The following is a 17617-nucleotide window of genomic DNA, read 5'->3' as shown; positions in this document are numbered from 1 at the left end:
CCCAATTCAGCTTACTCTGTTTATTAGAAGTGAATTACGAGGCACAGCCCATGCTCAGAGAGAGGGGATTAAAGAGAGGGATTTATCCAGGGTATGAATACCAAGAGGGTGGATCCTTAGGAGCCATTTCGGAGGCTGCCTTCCATATATAGAAATAATCTAATCCAATCTCTCATTTTACAGCCAAGAAAACTGAGGCGCGAAGTGGTTAATCACTTGTTAGTGTTGCAGAACCTGTGGCTATCGTTGCAAGAGCCTAGATATCCTGACACAGTCCCAAACTCTCTGATAAGAGAAGGGCAAGAATGGACCGGGTAGAACCATAGAAGCTATCTTCTGCAATAGTGGTTTGCAAACTGTTGTTCATAGAATAAAGTGGATGGGCTTCAGATGACTCATCTGGCTCTTCCAACAGTATAAACTGTATTTCAGTTAGTTTTACATATTGGTCTTTCTTTGAATGAAATAGTTCTGCTGGTCAAAATATCTTGACAGTAATTGTTCTTCGTGAATTTTATTTGATAAAGTTTTTCAGGTTTAATTCTGGAGCTGATCACATTTGTGCATCTTTTTCTGACCCTTATATCCTTTTATCTAGAAATTATTTTTATTACTTACAAGTAGATAAAGGTTTTTAATAATTAGTTTTTTTGTAAGACTCAGTATGTTGGAAACTCAGTTTTTAATCCTTTTATCAGTCACTTAATTAAGCCAGTTCATAGTATACCTTCTTGGAATTGTTCTCTCACACCATATTACAATGAATAGAATGGTGAGACTTCTTGGGACCAGTGATATGATATCTTTGAATAAACTTTTGTCATCTAGTAAAAAAAGATAGGTACACATCTGGCTGAGGACCTATTACATGTAACTAGATCTTTCATATATTTCTGTCAAAATCGTTTTATATCCCACCACATACGTTCAGTAAAATAGCTGCAAACCTCAGGAAGACACACACAGAGAAAACCCTTCATGGCGAGGTTTATTTATTCTTTTGCCAAATTTCTGAAACTTTTGCTTGGAGACTTATTTATTTTTTTAATGTATCACCTCAGCAATCTGTTTTTCAACCTGCTGTTTTCACTTAAAATTTTATGAACCCTGTTAAATTCTCTAAAAACACATTTTAGATCAGTTTCACCCCTCATTGTCATTTAGAATGTTTCTAACTTTAAAAATTTATTATAAATATCACTGTGAAGACTGTTTATGTACATTTATCTATATACCCTTCTCTGAGTATATATCTCCTTCTGATAATTCTCTGGGAGCCATATTTCTGAGAGAAAGCGTACTTAAAGAGTTTTGGTAAAAACCACCAAATTGCCCTTGAGAAATTTTCCTTTCCCAGGAGCAGATTAGGAGAATAGAGGAATGTAAATATAGGTTTCTACAACTTTTGTTTGTGACAGCCCTTTTGTTTAGCACACACACACAAACGCATACACATACCTTTTTTTTTTTTAAAATATGAATTTATTTATTTATTTATGGCTGTGTTGGGTCTTCGTTTCTGTGCGAGGGCTCTCTCTAGTTGCGTTAAGCTGGGGCCACTCTTCATCGCAGTGCGCGGGCCTCTCACTATGGCGGCCTCTCTTGTTGCAGAGCACAGGCTCCAGACGCGCAGGCTCAGTAGTTGTGGCTCACGGGCCCAGTTGCTCCGCGGCATGTGGGATCTTCCCAGACCAGGGCTCGAACCCGTGTCCCCCGCATTGGCAGGCAGACTCTCAACCAGAGCGCCACCAGGGAAGCCCCACATACCTTTTTTTTGTTGTTTCTGCAAAGGAAACAGTCACCATCTTCTAAGAGGAGGGGAACTTGTGTAGTAGGAAAACATAAATTTAGGTTTGTGTCTCAATGCCCAGTAGGTCCAAGTGGATACTCCTCCTGGCCCGATGCACTATTGCATTCCTAATCACCAAAGTGTTATACCAGGAAAAGGTAGCATTCTGTTTTGCTCCCCATCTCTCCCATCCATTCTGACACTGCATCACTTTAGGAAATATTAAAAAATATATCACAGACATTTAGAGGGGAACAGGGGAACTCATTGATTTTCTGAAAGCAATTTGTTAATTAACATCAAAGGAATGAAATCTGACTTGCATAGCCTAGTGAGTGGCATTTTTCCATAGTCCTGGTTGCTATGGTGATGAAGGAAACTCGTTTGTTCTGGGTCACTCCTAAATTTGTGCATGAAAGCATAAGAGATTATTCCTGTCTAATCAAGTTATATGGAAAAGTTGAAGGGGAGGTGCTGTGTTTTACAGCCATCAACCCTCACCAGAAGAAAACACAATAGCTGAGAAAAGGGGATTATATTTTCCTTTTGAAAACAGAGCAGAGAATTTCTAACTGACCCCAAAGCCTCTTCCAGCAGAATATTTTTTTTTCCTCCTGCACTAATATGAGGAATGTGGAATCACGTTTCTTAAAGGGAATTAGAGCACATATTGAAAAACTCTACAACCCGACTTTGCATAATGAATAAGGAGTAGGGTGTGCATTCATTAAACAATTTTACTTTTGAACTTAAATTCTGCAGTGTGTCAAATGCCTCACTAGCTCTGCTTTGCCAGGAAGCCAAGTTCTGTTACAATTAACATAATTGGGAAAGCTGGAATCGAGAAGGAATGGCTCACCTTTTTTTTTTTTTTTTAGCAGATGTCCTGGCCCCTGTGGTGTATAGATTTAAGCATCTCTTGCACGTTCCTCTGCCTGCCCAACACCTTAGTTACTCCTTAAGCAGATGGTAGTTTTGTATGTCATTACTGGAATTTCTGAATCAGCCCAAACATTATTTTTATAAAAGATTGTGGTTTCCTTATGTTTTGATTTTTATTTACACAAAGCTTACTTTTTTTTTTTTTTTTTTTCTTCTGAGACACATAGATGTGAATTCAAATCTTTACCCTTCCATTTATTAGCTGTGTGGTTTGGGAAAATTTTTATACCTCACCTGCTTTATCTATAGAATGAGTAGATTTACCTATACAGGATTGTTTTAAGTTTTTCCCTATATTAGTCATCTATTACAGCATAACAAAATACACCCAACATTTAACAGCTTAAAACAATAAATATTTATTATATGACACAGTTTCTGAGAGTCAGGAATCTGGAGCAGCTTAGCTGGGTGATTCTGGCCCAAGGACTTTCATGAGATTGCAGTCAGACATCAGCCACAGCTACAGTCATCTGGAGACTCGACTGAGGCTGGAAAACCTGCTTCCACGCTCACTCATGTGGTTGTTGAAGGTTTCCATTCCATGAGACGCCTGTTCCTAGCCGTGTGATCCTCTCCATAGCAACTGTCTTCCCCAGGAAAGAGTGATCTGAGAAGAAAAGTATGAGAGCGCAAGAACAAGAAAAACACCCAACACAGAAGCCACAGTCTTTTTTATAACCTAATCTCAGAAGTGACAACTCATCATTCTTGCTGTATGTTATTTATTAAAAACAAGCTGCTGACATCCAAAGAGCCCAACAAGCCCACACTCAAGGAGAAGAGAATTAAGCGCCACTTCTTAAAGAGATGAAGTATCAAAGGATTTGTGGATATATTTGTAAAACCACCAAGTCTTCCATAGTATACAATTTACATTCACCTCACGTACAAAATACGTACCCCAAATCAAAGCCCCCCAAAGTCTCATGCTATTGTAGCCTCAGCTGAAAACCTGGAATTTTACCATCTAAATTGAGTCAAGGTGCAGATAAGGTTCTTCGGATTTAATTCCCTAATTGTGGCCCCTTGAGTACAGTTTCCCTCTGCTTATGAACCTAAAGGCATATATTATCTGCTGCCAACACACACAGTATACATACACCTCTGTAGTGTTGGGGCAGACTTAGGATAACCACTCTGAGCTTTCCTGATCCAAACAAGTAAAAATAGGCACGAAATGTCATTGGTGCATCACTATTGTGAAATCCTGCTGGACAACTGTTGGATATTTATTGATAAGTTCTCAGAGTTTGGGAATAATTTTCCATGGCTCTCAGCTTCACCATCTGGGCCCTTTGTTCTCCCTCATCCTTCCTTTTTTTGACACATAGAATGTATTTGCAGCTAAGTAGTTTTCTTAGCCTGCTTTCTGATAGTAGAATTTTGGAGGTCCAAAGCCTTCTTTTCATTTTCTATTGTTTCTGTCCTTTTCAATTCAAGCTGGCAATGTTTTTGCATATATAATTCTTCTATAAATCTTATTTATGTGAATCTTACAGAGGATCACTCTATTAGAGAAAAGCCACACCTCCAGTTTCCTCAAGATAAGTCCTTTAGCATAGGATTCTGCTGAGACTCCTGAAGGACAATGCCCTTAAGATTCCTTAGCACTCCTATTGTTTGATTGAGAGGATCTGCAAGACACTCAGTTGATAGCTTTATTGAGTCTTTTGTCTGATTAAAAGGAACTCCAAGGCACTGTTGTAACTTTTTCCTTGGCCTCATGAAATAATTTTACAGTCACACACTTGGCTTCACCTTTAGGCTAGTTTTCCTGGCAACAGTCTGTATATGTGCTTTGCTGAGAAGCCATTGCTTAATTTTAGAATTGTTTGCTATCTGGAATGTCTGAGATTTCTCAAAACCATCAGGTCCTTGTTCTTTCAAGTTTAATGACCTTTCCTTTATTTTTCTTCTCTCTCATTTTACTGTAAGGAGCAAAAAGAAAGCAGGCAGTACTTAGAACAACTTTCTTAGAAATTATGAGGTTGCAGTCACCTGTCAGCTGTAGCTATAGTTATCTCAAGGTTTAAATGGGGCTGGTGAATCCACTTACAGATTCACTCATGGTAATTGGCAGGCTTTAGTACCTCACTGGCTCTTGGTTAGAGGCCTCTGTTCTTCATTATGTGGGTCTCTATGGCAGTTGGCTTCTCCTGGATCAAACGATCCAGGAGGGTAAGACCTAGAGTGTGAGAGTAAGATGCAGCATGCAAGTTGAAGCTGCAGCCTTTTTATAACCTATTCCTGGAAGGATGTCTCATCAGTTCTGCCGTATTTTATTCATTAGAAGTAAGTTATGAATCCAGACTGCACTCAAGAAGAGGGGAATTAAATATCACCTCTTAAAAAGAGGAGTATCATGAAGGAATCAGGCTCCCTGACTTCAGACTATACTACAAAGCTACAGTAATCAAGACAGTATGGTACTGGCACAAAAACAGAAATATAGATCAAAGGAACAGGATGGAAAGCCCAGAGATAAACCCATGCACATATGGTCACTTTATCTTTGACTAAGGAGGCAAGAGTATACAATGGAGAAAAAATAGCCTCTTCAGTAAGTGGAGCTGGGAAAACTGGGCAGCTACATGTAAAAGAATGAAATTAGAACACGCCCTAACACCATACACAAAAATAAACTCCAAATGGATTAAAGACCTAAATGTAAGGCTGGACACTATAAAACTCTTAGAGGAAAACATAGGCGGAACACTCTATGACATAAATCACAGCAAGATCCTTTTTGATCCACCTCCTAGAGAAATGGAAATAAAACCAAAAATAAACACATGGGACCTAATGAAACTTAAAAGCTTTTTCACAGCAAAGGAAAACATAAACAAGATGAAAAGACAACCCTCAGAATGGGAGAAAATATTTGCAAACGAAGCAACCGACAAAGGATTAATCTCCAAAATATACAAGCAGCTCATGAAGCTCAATATCCAAAAAACAAACAACCCAATCCAAAAATGGGCAGAAGACCTAAACAGACATTTCTCCAAAGAAGATATACAGAATTGCCAACAAACACATGAAAGGATGCTCAACATCACAAATCATTAGAGAAATGCAAATCAAAACTACAATGAGGTATCACCTCACACCAGGCAGAATGGCCATCATCAAAACATCTACAAACAGTAAATTCTGGAGAGGGTGTGGAGAAAAGGGAACCCTCTTGCACTCTTGGTGGGAATGTAAATTGATACAGCCACTATGGAGAACAGTATGGAGGTTCCTTAAAAAACTAAAAATAGAACTACCATACGACCCAGCAATCCCACTACTGGACGTATACCCTGAGAAAACCATAATTCAAAAAGAGTCATGTACCACAATGTTCACTGCAGCTCTATTTACAATAGCCAGGACATGGAAGCAACCTAAGTGTCCATCCAGATGAATGGATAAAGAAGATGTGGCACATATATACAATGGAATATTACTCAGCCATAAAAAGAAATGAAATTGAGTTATTTGTAGTGAGGTGGATGAACCTAGAGTCTGTCCTACAGAGTGAAGTAAGTCAGAAAGAGAAAAACAAATACCATATGCTAACACATATATATGGAATCTAAAAAAAAAAAAAGATTCTGAAGAACCTAGGGGCAGGACAGGGGTAAAGACGCAGACATAGAGAATGGACTTGAGGACATAGGGAGGGGGAAGGGTAAGCTGGGACAAAGTGAGAGGGTGGCATTGGCATATATGCACTACCAAATGTAAAATAGATAGCTAGTGGGAAGCAACTGCATAGCACAGAGAGATCAGCTTGGTGCTTTGTGACCACCTAGAGGGGTGGGATAGGGACGATGGGATGGAGACGCAAGAGGGAGGGGATATGGGGATATGTGTATGCGTATAGCTGATTCACTTTGTTGTACAACAGAAACTAACACACCATTGTAAAGCAATTATACTCCAATAAATATTAAAAAGTATCAAAGAATTTTTGGACATATTCGAAAAACCACCATAGCTTACTTTTATGGACTGACTTGCATCCTCCCAAAAATCATACGTTAAAGCCCTAACCCCCAGTTTGACTGTATTTGGAGATAGGATCTTTAAGGAAGTAATTATGATTAAATTAAGTCATTAGGGTGGGACCCTAATCCTATAGAACTGGTGTCCTTGCAAGAAGAAGAAGAAACACCAGAGATCTTGCTCTCTCTCTCCTTATTGTGTGTACATAAATAAAAGACCAGGTGAGAACATATCAAGGAGCCCAGAAGAGTGGCCTTACCAGAAACCAGTCCTGCTGGTACCTTGACCTTGGTCTTCTAGCCTTTAGAATTGTGAGAAAATAAATGTCAATTATTTAAGCCATCCAGTCTGTAGTATTTTGTTACGGCAGCCTGAGCTGACTAATACATTCACAAAACACTACTAAAGAAGGAATCAAACTTCTTAAAGTCAGAGAAAATCCAGCTCCGAATTCACCTGCATGTGAAAAATTTCTTTATAGTTTTTTTTATTTGTAAAGTTTATGAAAATATTATATATTATATAGGATCAAGTAAAATTGACGTTTTGGAACAATGTGCTATGATTATACTGTGAGTAATGAGTAGAAGCCTTATTACACAAAGTAGGTGTGCAATAAATAGTAATTTTTAAATTAGAAGTAGGTATTTGTCTATATCAGTTATTCTAATCTGCATTAAAAACTCCATGAGAAATAATAATATTATCCCTACTTTCCATATGAGAACTTGGGCTCAGAAAAGTCAATGGATTTGTCCCATCTTGGCATTCCCAATAGTAACAGAACTGTGCTTGAGTTGTGTTCTTATCACTATACAAAGCTGCCTTTCTAAAGAGGTCACACTGGTATTTTGAAACGATTCACTTCTCAGAAAATTGACATTTTAAGTAGGAAAACTTTAGGATCCTCCAGTGACAAATACCATGAGTAGAGAAACCAGTAAAAATTATTTTATCTTATAGAATCTTTGCTTACATGAGATTCATGTATTTTTAATTGCCAAGCACCAATCCTTACATAGCAGCACACTTTGGGAAATAGAAAAGAAGATATACATTTATCATTCAACATTGTTTGGACACTCACACCCTGCAAGACATTGCATTAGTTGTTTCGGAGGTCTAAGAGAAGACTGACGAGGACTCTGAACAACTCATATTATCTCATAAAGGAAATTAGGTATGAGCACAAAGAATAATCTTGAGTGTATCGGTTACTATTGCCACAGTAACACTGGGTAACAAACCACTCCAAAACTCAGTGACCTATAACAATAGTTTATTCTTGCTTACTTGTCTGTAGGTTGCCTAGGCAGTGTAATCTGACTTAGCTTGCTCTTTGCTTGTCTTGACACAAGGTGATAGATTGCATCAAGATTTGTTCCAAGTGTCTCTCATCCTCCCTGATCCAATGTACTAGCCAAAGAATGCTCTTCTCATGCTGATGGCAGATGCATAAGAGGGGCAAGCAAAGACCTCCAATGCCTCTTAAAGACTAGGCTCTGGACACATTGCCACTTATCCCATATTGCATTGGCAAAAGAAGTCACACAGTGAAGCTCAACATTAATGGGGGTGAGAAAATCGACTCTGCCTTTAATGGAGGACTTACAAAGAACAAAAGACATGGATACAGGGAAGGGTAATGAGTTGAGAACAATAATACAATTTATCACAATACGTAATAGAATATGATAAATTCCTTAAGAAGCATCTAAGAAGGAAAAGAGTAAGCAATGTAAAAAATGAGTTAAAAAGCTCATTAGAGCTTACTTTAAACCCATCTCCTTCTTTAATTAAACATACATTCATTGTTTAACTGTTTGGTGCCTCAGTTTCCTCATCTTAAAATGATTTTTGTAAAGATCAAATCTAATCACAACACGGGCATGAGTACCAGTGCCTGGCACGTAGCAAGAACTCAATAAAAAAAGAATAAATACAAGACTAAAGTTGTAAGAGTTAATATTCTACTGAAAGAAGCAAGACATCCAGTTGTGAAACAACTGGAGAATGACACAGGCAACCTCTAAGTAAGAATAAATAGCATATCAAAGTTGATCCATGTGGAGAGAGCTTAGCCAGGAAAGTCTTCTTTATCCATGTAGAATGAAGCTCACCAAATGAATAACTGTAGTTCTCTCTGTCTCCCTTTTATTTCTTAACAATTAATTTCGGGAGAGCTTGAATATATTTCCATTCATCTTAACTGTTTATAAGATATTCTGGCAGTGAAATGACATGGTTGTCATGGAAGCAATCAAGAATCAGGAATCAGAACTCAGGAGACTATAGGCAGCTGACCATGGCTCATTTTTTACAACACAAAAGATTTTGGGTTTTTTCTTTACAGTAAGTCACTTGTGAAAGAACATGTCAAACAAAATTTTCGCTTTGTGATTCCAAATTAAATTCATTAAGCAGATATAGTCCCATGAGTGCTAAATACAGACACATTTATATATGTGTACTTGATATCTATATGCATCTTACACATATTTGTGCATTTTAGGTATGGCTAATTCTCATTCCCTCATTGCCTTCGCTAAGTTTAGAATTTTCCTACTATCCTGGATATTGAGACTAAAATTCAGCTCAAGGATCTTTTTATTCGGCTGGGTAAAACCTCTCTACTCTCAAGGAGTTTCCAGTTTCCAGTAGTTCCCCCTTAACCATGGTTTTGCTTTCTCTGGATTCAGTTACTCCCAGTCAATCATGGCCTGGAAATATTACACGAAAACTCTAGAAGTAAACAATTCATAAGTTTTGAATTGCTGGCCGTTCTGAGTAGCATGGTGAAATCCTGTGCCATCCCCCTCCATCCAACCCAGGATATGAACCATGGCTTTGCCCAGCATATCCACTCTGTATGTGTTCTGACGTCTTCTCCCCATTAGTCACTTAGTAGCCCTTTAGGTTATCAGATGGACTGTCATGATATTGAAGTGCTTGTGTTCAAGTAACACTTATTTTACTTAATAATGGCCCCAAAATGCAAGAGTAGTGATACTGGCAATTTGGTTGTTCTCTTGCTGTGCCTAATTTATAGATTAAACTTTATCATAGGTATGTATGTACAGGAAAAACATAGTACGTATAAGGTTGGGTATGAGCCACAGTTTCAGGCATCCACTGAGGATCTTGGAATGTATCCCCTGCAAATAAGAGAGGACTACTGTATTTGAGAAAATAAAAAATATTTAAAAATAAATGTTCAAGAAAACTGATAAGAATATACAGAAAGGGGGCTTCCCTGGTGGTGCAGTGGTTGAGAATCTGCCTGCCAATGCAGGGGACATGGGTTCGAGCCCTGGTCTGGGAAGATCCCACATGCCGCGGAGCAACTAGGCCCGTGAGCCACAACTACTGAGCCTGCGCGTCTGGAGCCTGTGCTCCGCAACAAGAGAGGCCGCGATAGTGAGAGGCCCGCGCCCCGCGATGAAGAGTGGCCCCCACTTGCCGCAACTAGAGAAAGCCCTCGCACAGAAACGGTAGACCCAACACAGCCAAAAATAAAAATAAATTAATTAATTTAAAAAAAAAAAGAATATACAGAAAGAATAATCAGTTTCCCCTAGGTTCTAGTCTATGCATTCTGGCTCCACCCCCTTCGTATTTTTTAAGTATTTGAACAGACTCTTTTCCAAGGTGTCATCTTCATTTGTTTTACCCAAAATCTTTATTTCAATTTAATTTGGCAGTGATCATGAATGTTCTAATTGTAGGAGAACTGTGTTAGGTGCTTTGGAAGGTACAAAATGAAAACAAACAAACAAAAAAACCACCGTAGTTGTCCAGAGAGATCCTAGCAGTGGAACAGTCCAATAAAAAACTGTTTTGTGCATTACACAAAGAAGAAGAATGAAATTTTGTATGTACTTTCCTCTAAGGGAAGAAGAACGCACAAAGTAAGTGACATTTGAGCTGCTCTTAATTGATGAATAGGATTTCATTAAAGAAATAAAAGTAGAGACAAAGTACCCTAGAGATAAAAATATGGAGATATCTTGTAGGCCTTTGAAACTCTACATCTTAGACTTAGGCAAAACACCAAGACTGGAAGTGTAGCTATGGAAGTTATAATAATAGTGATGTTATATAAAACCACATATATAGAGAGAGCCATAGAGAAAGACTATGAACAGAAGGAAAGAAAACATAAAGGATGATAAAGGAAAAAAAAAACCCACAGAACTGGAGACTAAGAAATGATGACAATGGGCAATAAAGGGAGTGCAGAGTCATGGAAAATGAGGAAGTATCAAATTCAAAAGAAAAATCAATTGGCGTATAAATGAGAATCATGAGGAAGAAGTTGGTGAAAATTAATTATCGTACTGGAGGGAGGATTTTTTTTTTTTTGTAAGTCATGAGAAAATAAGGAAAGGACAAGTGAACAAACAAGTAAAATTTCAAGGAGAATAGGAGAGAAATTGAAGAGGTCCATATTAAAAGATCTTAGTGTTATTGTTTTATTGAATGATCTGGATCTGGGTGAAGTCACGTAGTAATTTTATTCTTTCTTTCACTGCCCCTTAAACTGGATGCCTAGACTCATTCTTTCATAATCTGGATAAAATCTCAGTTGGGTACCACTGCTTTTCTGACCTCTTTAATTCCCAAGAGTAACCTTATTTTGCTAACTGAATAGTCCAAAACAATAATATTTAATCTCAAAGGCATTCAATTTATAATTGTCTCTCCTTCCCCAGCTCAGGCTAACTTTAGGCTTAGAAGCTTGCCGTTGGGAGGGATACATAGATTCATTCTTCTCTTTCCCTTATTTACCTGTTCCCCCACTCCCTATTTATTTTTATCCCTCCAGGATATAGTAAAGTAGAAAGTGGAGAAAGGGGGAAATTTCTCAATCTATGTGGCTGGAATAGTTGTCATCTGTTGTCCTTATCCTCTTGAGGTACATGTACAGTTTCAGGCTCCATGTCTCTTTTGTTGAGTTTCTCAGAAAACAATCTTTTGTTGAGTTTTTCAAAGATACACACACTGGGAAGCACCAGTGGCAGCTTCTATAATCCAAGGCAAGACTTCCAGTCTGACTGGCTGCTTTCAATTCCACCCGCATCCTCTGGCCTCCTGATTGTCCACCTCTCTGCTGAGTCACTTCAGCCCTCCACGCAGTTCCTAAGGTGGTCCTAGACTGACACTCTATCTTGAGAACCATTTTATTTCTCAGGAAATGTGCACCTTTTCCAGCTGTTGGTGGAGGGGCAATTTGCTCCTGGTGCAGGTCACTCTAGGCAACAGCTTTTCCCTTCAGACTTTTCCCGGTAAGAACCTCATGCCAAACCTTAGGCCCAGCTCCAAGGACGTATGTTAAGGTCTCCTTGGGGTCCTTTTGAAAGGTCTTTCACACAATAGAAGGTGAGGAACAAGGATAGGACGTAATGGTATTTCAACTCTTCTCCCCAGTGAATTCCCTCATGACCTCTTAAACGTCAATATCTTATACATTCAAAAGGTAGTGATGAGCCTATGCTAGCAGAATTGGTTTTGAGCCATCTCTTTTGCAAGTCCTGTGTAGCTGGTTTAGCAACTGTCTTTAGAATGGGGGAGTATTTGGCAACTACTGTGTCATTCTCAGCCAAGAACCTATGCAGAAAATTCAAGACAACAGGAAGAGTTGAATTTAACATCCTGATACATTAGTAAAATGGGAGATTAGATCATTTATTGAGCCTCAGTGAGGGCATTTAGGGATTTTTGTGGTTAATAAAAGAGAAATAGGGATTCCGATAAAGGAGGTAGACAGTTAATAAAAGAGAAATAGGGACTCTGATAAAGGAGGTAGCAATGAGAAAAAGATTTGGTGAATAACAATTGGGGGGGGGTTGAATACATCAATGTGAACTTCAAACCATCAATACAGTTATGGGAATTTTGCTGTCAAAAACCAGTAGGAAGGCAGCTAAAGAGAAAAAGAATAGTGAATTTATTTTCCAATCATGACGACTGGCAAAATGTTTTGTAGCATAAGATGGTACTAATTAATGGTGAAGACCTAGAAGAGAAACCAGACTAGGCAGAAAGGAAACAACAATAATGACCTTAATCATTCATTAAGCATTTCCTGTGTGCCAAGGAGTTGCTAATGTCTTGTAACATACTCTTGTAATATTATCCTTGTTTTACAAAAAAAGAGTATGTAAGCCTAACATACTCTTGTAATATTATCCTTGTTTTACAAAAAAAGAATGAGTCTAGTCTATCCTAGTATAATAGGATAGATTAAATAACTTTTTCTTAAAGGCCTGCAGTTCTAAGTAGAGGCTGTGGTTTCAACTCAGATCTGTTCCACAGAGTCAGCACTCAAAGGTGAATCAGAAGAGTACAAGCAGACTTGGAGATTAATGATTATATAGATCCAAATGAAAAGAAGAGTGTGGTTAGTGTGAAGTGGAATGATGGGGGCCTGCCAATCAAGAACAGAAATTCCAAGTTACTATCATAGAGTACTAATGAAGTGCAAGTGTGGCTGTGCAAATGGGTTGCCCATGTGGAGTAGAGCTGAAGGTCACTGGAGTAGAAATAAATCCAAGAACTGATACACTAGGGTGTTGTTTCCTTGATCCTTGTGAATCATGTATCCATTCAAACTAAAGGTGGAGGATAAGGTGCAAAATAGAGAATCTATGACTTAGGGAATAAAGATGTCAAAGAATGTAAGGGAAACACCATGGAAGTAGGCAAAATACGATGGCCAAATGAAAAATGTTCAATGGTATGGGCTTCGTAAAAAGCTGGAATTGTTGAATGAAAGGGATTGCAAAATAATTAGCAAGTGGCAGTAGGAAGTAAATAGAATTCCAACCCTGACTCTTGGCTCCAAGGTGTGAGAAAAGGAGTCACCTCTAGAGGGAACTGAGCAGGATGTATGGTTTTCAGGAAAAGAAAGATCATTCTCCATGCTTTCTACCCAATCTAAAGTAACTCCCTCCTCCAGTATTCTCCATCACATTAGTCTCTTCTTTTTTCCTTGTGGTGTTTATTTTTATATAAAGCTACTCTTGTTTAATACTTTATCCATCACTACCACATGAGCAACATGAGGGCAGGGACTTTGATTTGTTGATCACTGTAGTCCCATCATAGAAAATAGAGTTTGGCCCCTAGTAGGTGCTCAATAAACACATGTCAGATACATGCATGAGTTAGAGTGAACGTCTGAGGAAAATCTTGAGAATATGTTCAAGCTTTTTAACAGTATAATAGGAGTATCAAAGAGGAGAAGGAGGAAAAGTGGTCAACTTAGGTCAAGAAGAACAGCCTGATGTAGATGGAGAAAGTCTTTAGTAAAATAGAAAATACACCTAACTAGAGAAGTTTAACTTTTGTTGGTAAATGGAAATCCCCTGAATGATGGAGGTAGAGAACCAAGGAGCAGCAGGCTGTAGGATCAAGTTCATTATGGGAAGAAGATTGGATTATAGAACTCAGTATTCCAAAGACCTTTTTGGGACTCGGGTGAACTGTAGATCCTTCACCACCTGTGACTCTGTTGGACTTCAGTTGTTTGCGACTGCTGAAGAAGGTAATAAGGACACTGAATATGATCCCATTCCTCTCATATGTATCATATTTTTCTTGAAATCATAAAATAATTCTTTGATTCTTGGTAAACAGACTGTTTTTCAGGTAAAATGAAGTGGAATGTTGATGTTATTGCAGAAGCAACTTTGTTTCTTAAGAAAACTACACTGGAGAAGGATATAGGACAGGAGAGCGCACAAAATAATTTCATTTGCTTTCAGGTTTCAAATGGTAGAGGAGAAGTAAAAAGTGGGCTATTTAAGGTATGAGTATTTCATAGTGTTAAAGTTTAAAACAGGTAGGGAAACAAGCAAATGGAGGCAAGCAGAAGGGCTGAGAAAGCTTGAGTTTTTCCACTTACATGGAAAACAAACTGGGATTTGGATTAAATAAACAGGATAATTGTCAGACTCTACCACATTTACTTAGGTTTCTACACTGGAGTCAACCAGAAACAACCTCCAAAATATCTGCCCGGAATGGCTACTTGACCTTTTGTTTCAAGGGAGTGAAGTGGTCTGATGAACCCTCACAAACTCCCTGGCATATAAAACTTTTCAAGAGAGTCTGCTCTTATGTTAGCCTAAAAAAATCAAGCAAAAGGTCCTGGAGTTCGCATTTGAAGCTTATTTAGATCTGAACTGATTCAAGAAAGGAAAATCACCCCAATGCTTCAAAAAATTGATTCTCTAAATTCTGACCAAATAGTTTGGAATGGTTGTTTATCCTAATACATTAGAGCTCATTAGATAAAACACAGGATTTGTCAGAGAGGATTAGTGGGGGTTCTATTTGTTTGTTTATTTACGTTTCCTTATTGGGATTTATAATTCAGCCATGGATAGATGAGGGATACAGCAGTGACTGATCTTAAAAGAAATTAATTAAAATATTGGAAAACGAGGGATTTGGTAAATGATCCAGATTAAAACGTTGAACAAACATGGGAGAGATTCAGAGAACACAATAAAATTTAAAAACATGGTGAGGCAAGAAGTCTCATTCTGTCTGCAGTCTCCTTACAATAACCTGGAAAGAAGCACTTATGAAGCCCAGGAGGCCAAGGGGCCACCCCTGGGTGTCTATGTGTCAGAGGCTGTATGTGTAATGGTTAAAGCTGCTGTACTCTGTAGTTAGATTGCTGGGTTCATAACCCACCCAGATCACTTCTTAGCAGATCTTGGGCAAATAACTTTGTCTCTCTAAACCCCGTCTTCTCATCTGTGAAATGAGGATGATAATAGAATTGACCTCATAGGGTGGTTATGAGGATCAAATGAGTGCATGCGTAGAGCAACATCTGGCCTTCCATAAATATTAATTATTATTTTGCTATCATCATCATCATCATTTCTGGTGACGCTTACAGTGTCTGACACATGGCAGACACTCAGTAAATATGTGATGAGTGACTGAGGGAATGAATGCTAGCCAAAATAAATCTTTCTACCTCCTGTTATCACACTTAAAGTCGACCATGAGGAGCTAAAGTTGGGCCACACACTTGGTGTCTGTATGGTTCATTCAAGGCATGTAAATGAGTAAAGCATGTTTGGTGTAAGAAAACAAAATAAGCCTTTTTGGCCTACATTTTACGTTCTCACTTGAGGTAGATCTCTGGGCATTGAGAAATAGTTTCTGTAGTCTCAGTAAAATAATAGCTCATACACTGATAAGTGGCAGCTGATTACTTTTCTTTGTCAAGGATGCGATAAGGAGTGGTGGGGACTGTGGCAACCTGGAGAGCCCACAACCTTGGAGAGCGGATACCTTTTGCGCAGTTCCAGCTGATCATTGCATTTCAGAATGCAAGCGTAGAATTACCAACTCTTTGATTTTTTCAGAAGAACCTGGAAAGAGAGCGTAAAAACACTTTTTCACATGTTGTCTCAGTGGTCTTTGTAGTTATTGCTAGTCGTTTAAACACTGGGCAGGCTAAACATGCCCTAACTGCACACTGATGATCCATTGCAAGGTCCTCTAAATAGGAGAGTAACCTGTTAAAATGGAAATCCCCTGAGAATGCAGAGCTCCTAACAATACTGTTATCTGCAGGTGTCACTGGAGAGAGGACTGGGGGTGAAAACATCTAGGGGAGGAAAGATAAAGGAGAGGTGGGAGGAAGCTAGAGGGAAACCCTGCTTACTCCACCGTTTCAGCTAAAACTGGTCGTAAGACAGAGAACTGGAGAAAAATGAGAGGCTATTTTTGAATGATCATGAAGGAACACTTAAGGGAACTATTTAAAAGTTAGCGTTCTTGGGAAAGATGAATAAATTAAAAATTAAAAATACTATTTTTCAATCAACTTAAGAAGTGTGTGGCCGTTAGTCTTAAAACCACCCACTTAGAAATTGAGTGTTGTTTTCCGTTTATCTCCAACCATCTCATGTTTGTTTCTTAGAGACGCAAATACCTCAGTGTTTTTTAATCTGCGAGACGTTTGGGGAAATTGAGAATTCTCTGTTTGTACCACTGCTGAGCACATTTTTGTTCTGTGTAAGTTTGCTGCTCTTGTCATCGATAATGGCCTTGTCATATATTTGCAGAATGTCTGCCTTTGATTTTGGTCATGAACTAAACTTTTGAAGTACATCCAGAAGTTCCCATCACTGCAGAAGTTGACCATGTCCATGCCTCCAGGTACTGGTGTCCTGCCATTGTCCACATCATTGATTTAGGACCCATTGCATTTAATTCCCTATTCAAGGAAAGTCAGGCAATAAAACAGAAACAGAAGATAGAACCGTGGTCATTTAGGAGCTTAAAATCTAACAGAGAAGACAAAACATTAAACAATGGCAATGTAAGATTAGTATAGTAGTTATAGTATAGTATATAGTATACCGTAGTATACGGTTTATATATAATATACCATATATAATATATAGCATAACATTGCAATAGAATATATAGTACTGCCTTGCAGTAGAAAAAACAGGGGTTGAATTTTGTTCCTCTGCTGACCAGCTGGTTGACTTTGGGCTTATCTGTAAAAATGGAATAAAGATACCTAATTCCCAAAAGGCTGAGGATGAAAAGAAATACTGTTTGTTCATCACTTAGCATGCAGTCCCTAGCTTATAGTGAGTGCTCCAAAAAGACAGATATATAAAATGTTGCTTGCCTTCATAGAGCTTATTATCTAGTTACAGGCGAAATATATTTCATGTAAAAATTTAAATAGCAATTCCATTGCTACCTAACTCTGCTCTGGATTATAATAATAAGGTGTCTCGAGGCAATAATATAATTCATAAATGATGATAATGAGAGACATTGCTCAGGATTCCTATTTGGAATATTAAGATCTGTTAAATTATGTATACCTAAAAATGGTTGATG

General features: G+C 38.3%; 1 protein-coding gene and 1 long non-coding RNA gene across 3 annotated transcripts in view; one reads left to right on the top strand and one right to left on the bottom strand.

Annotated features, from left to right (window-relative positions):
* LOC309658278 overlaps nt 1-17617 on the bottom strand; it is a 953833-nt gene that overhangs the window by 7125 nt on the left and 929091 nt on the right. The window lies entirely within an intron of this gene.
* Nucleotides 1-17617, top strand: part of LOC309658213 (teneurin-2-like) — a 1589229-nt gene that overhangs the window by 1034731 nt on the left and 536881 nt on the right. The gene's annotated exons all lie outside the window — the stretch shown is intronic.

This window comes from Balaenoptera physalus, assembly GCF_965194825.1.
Source record: "Balaenoptera physalus genome assembly, chromosome: 3".
Taxonomy (NCBI): domain Eukaryota; kingdom Metazoa; phylum Chordata; class Mammalia; order Artiodactyla; family Balaenopteridae; genus Balaenoptera; species Balaenoptera physalus.
Note: the sequence above shows the minus strand (reverse complement) of the source record. Positions and strands in the feature narration are given on the sequence as shown.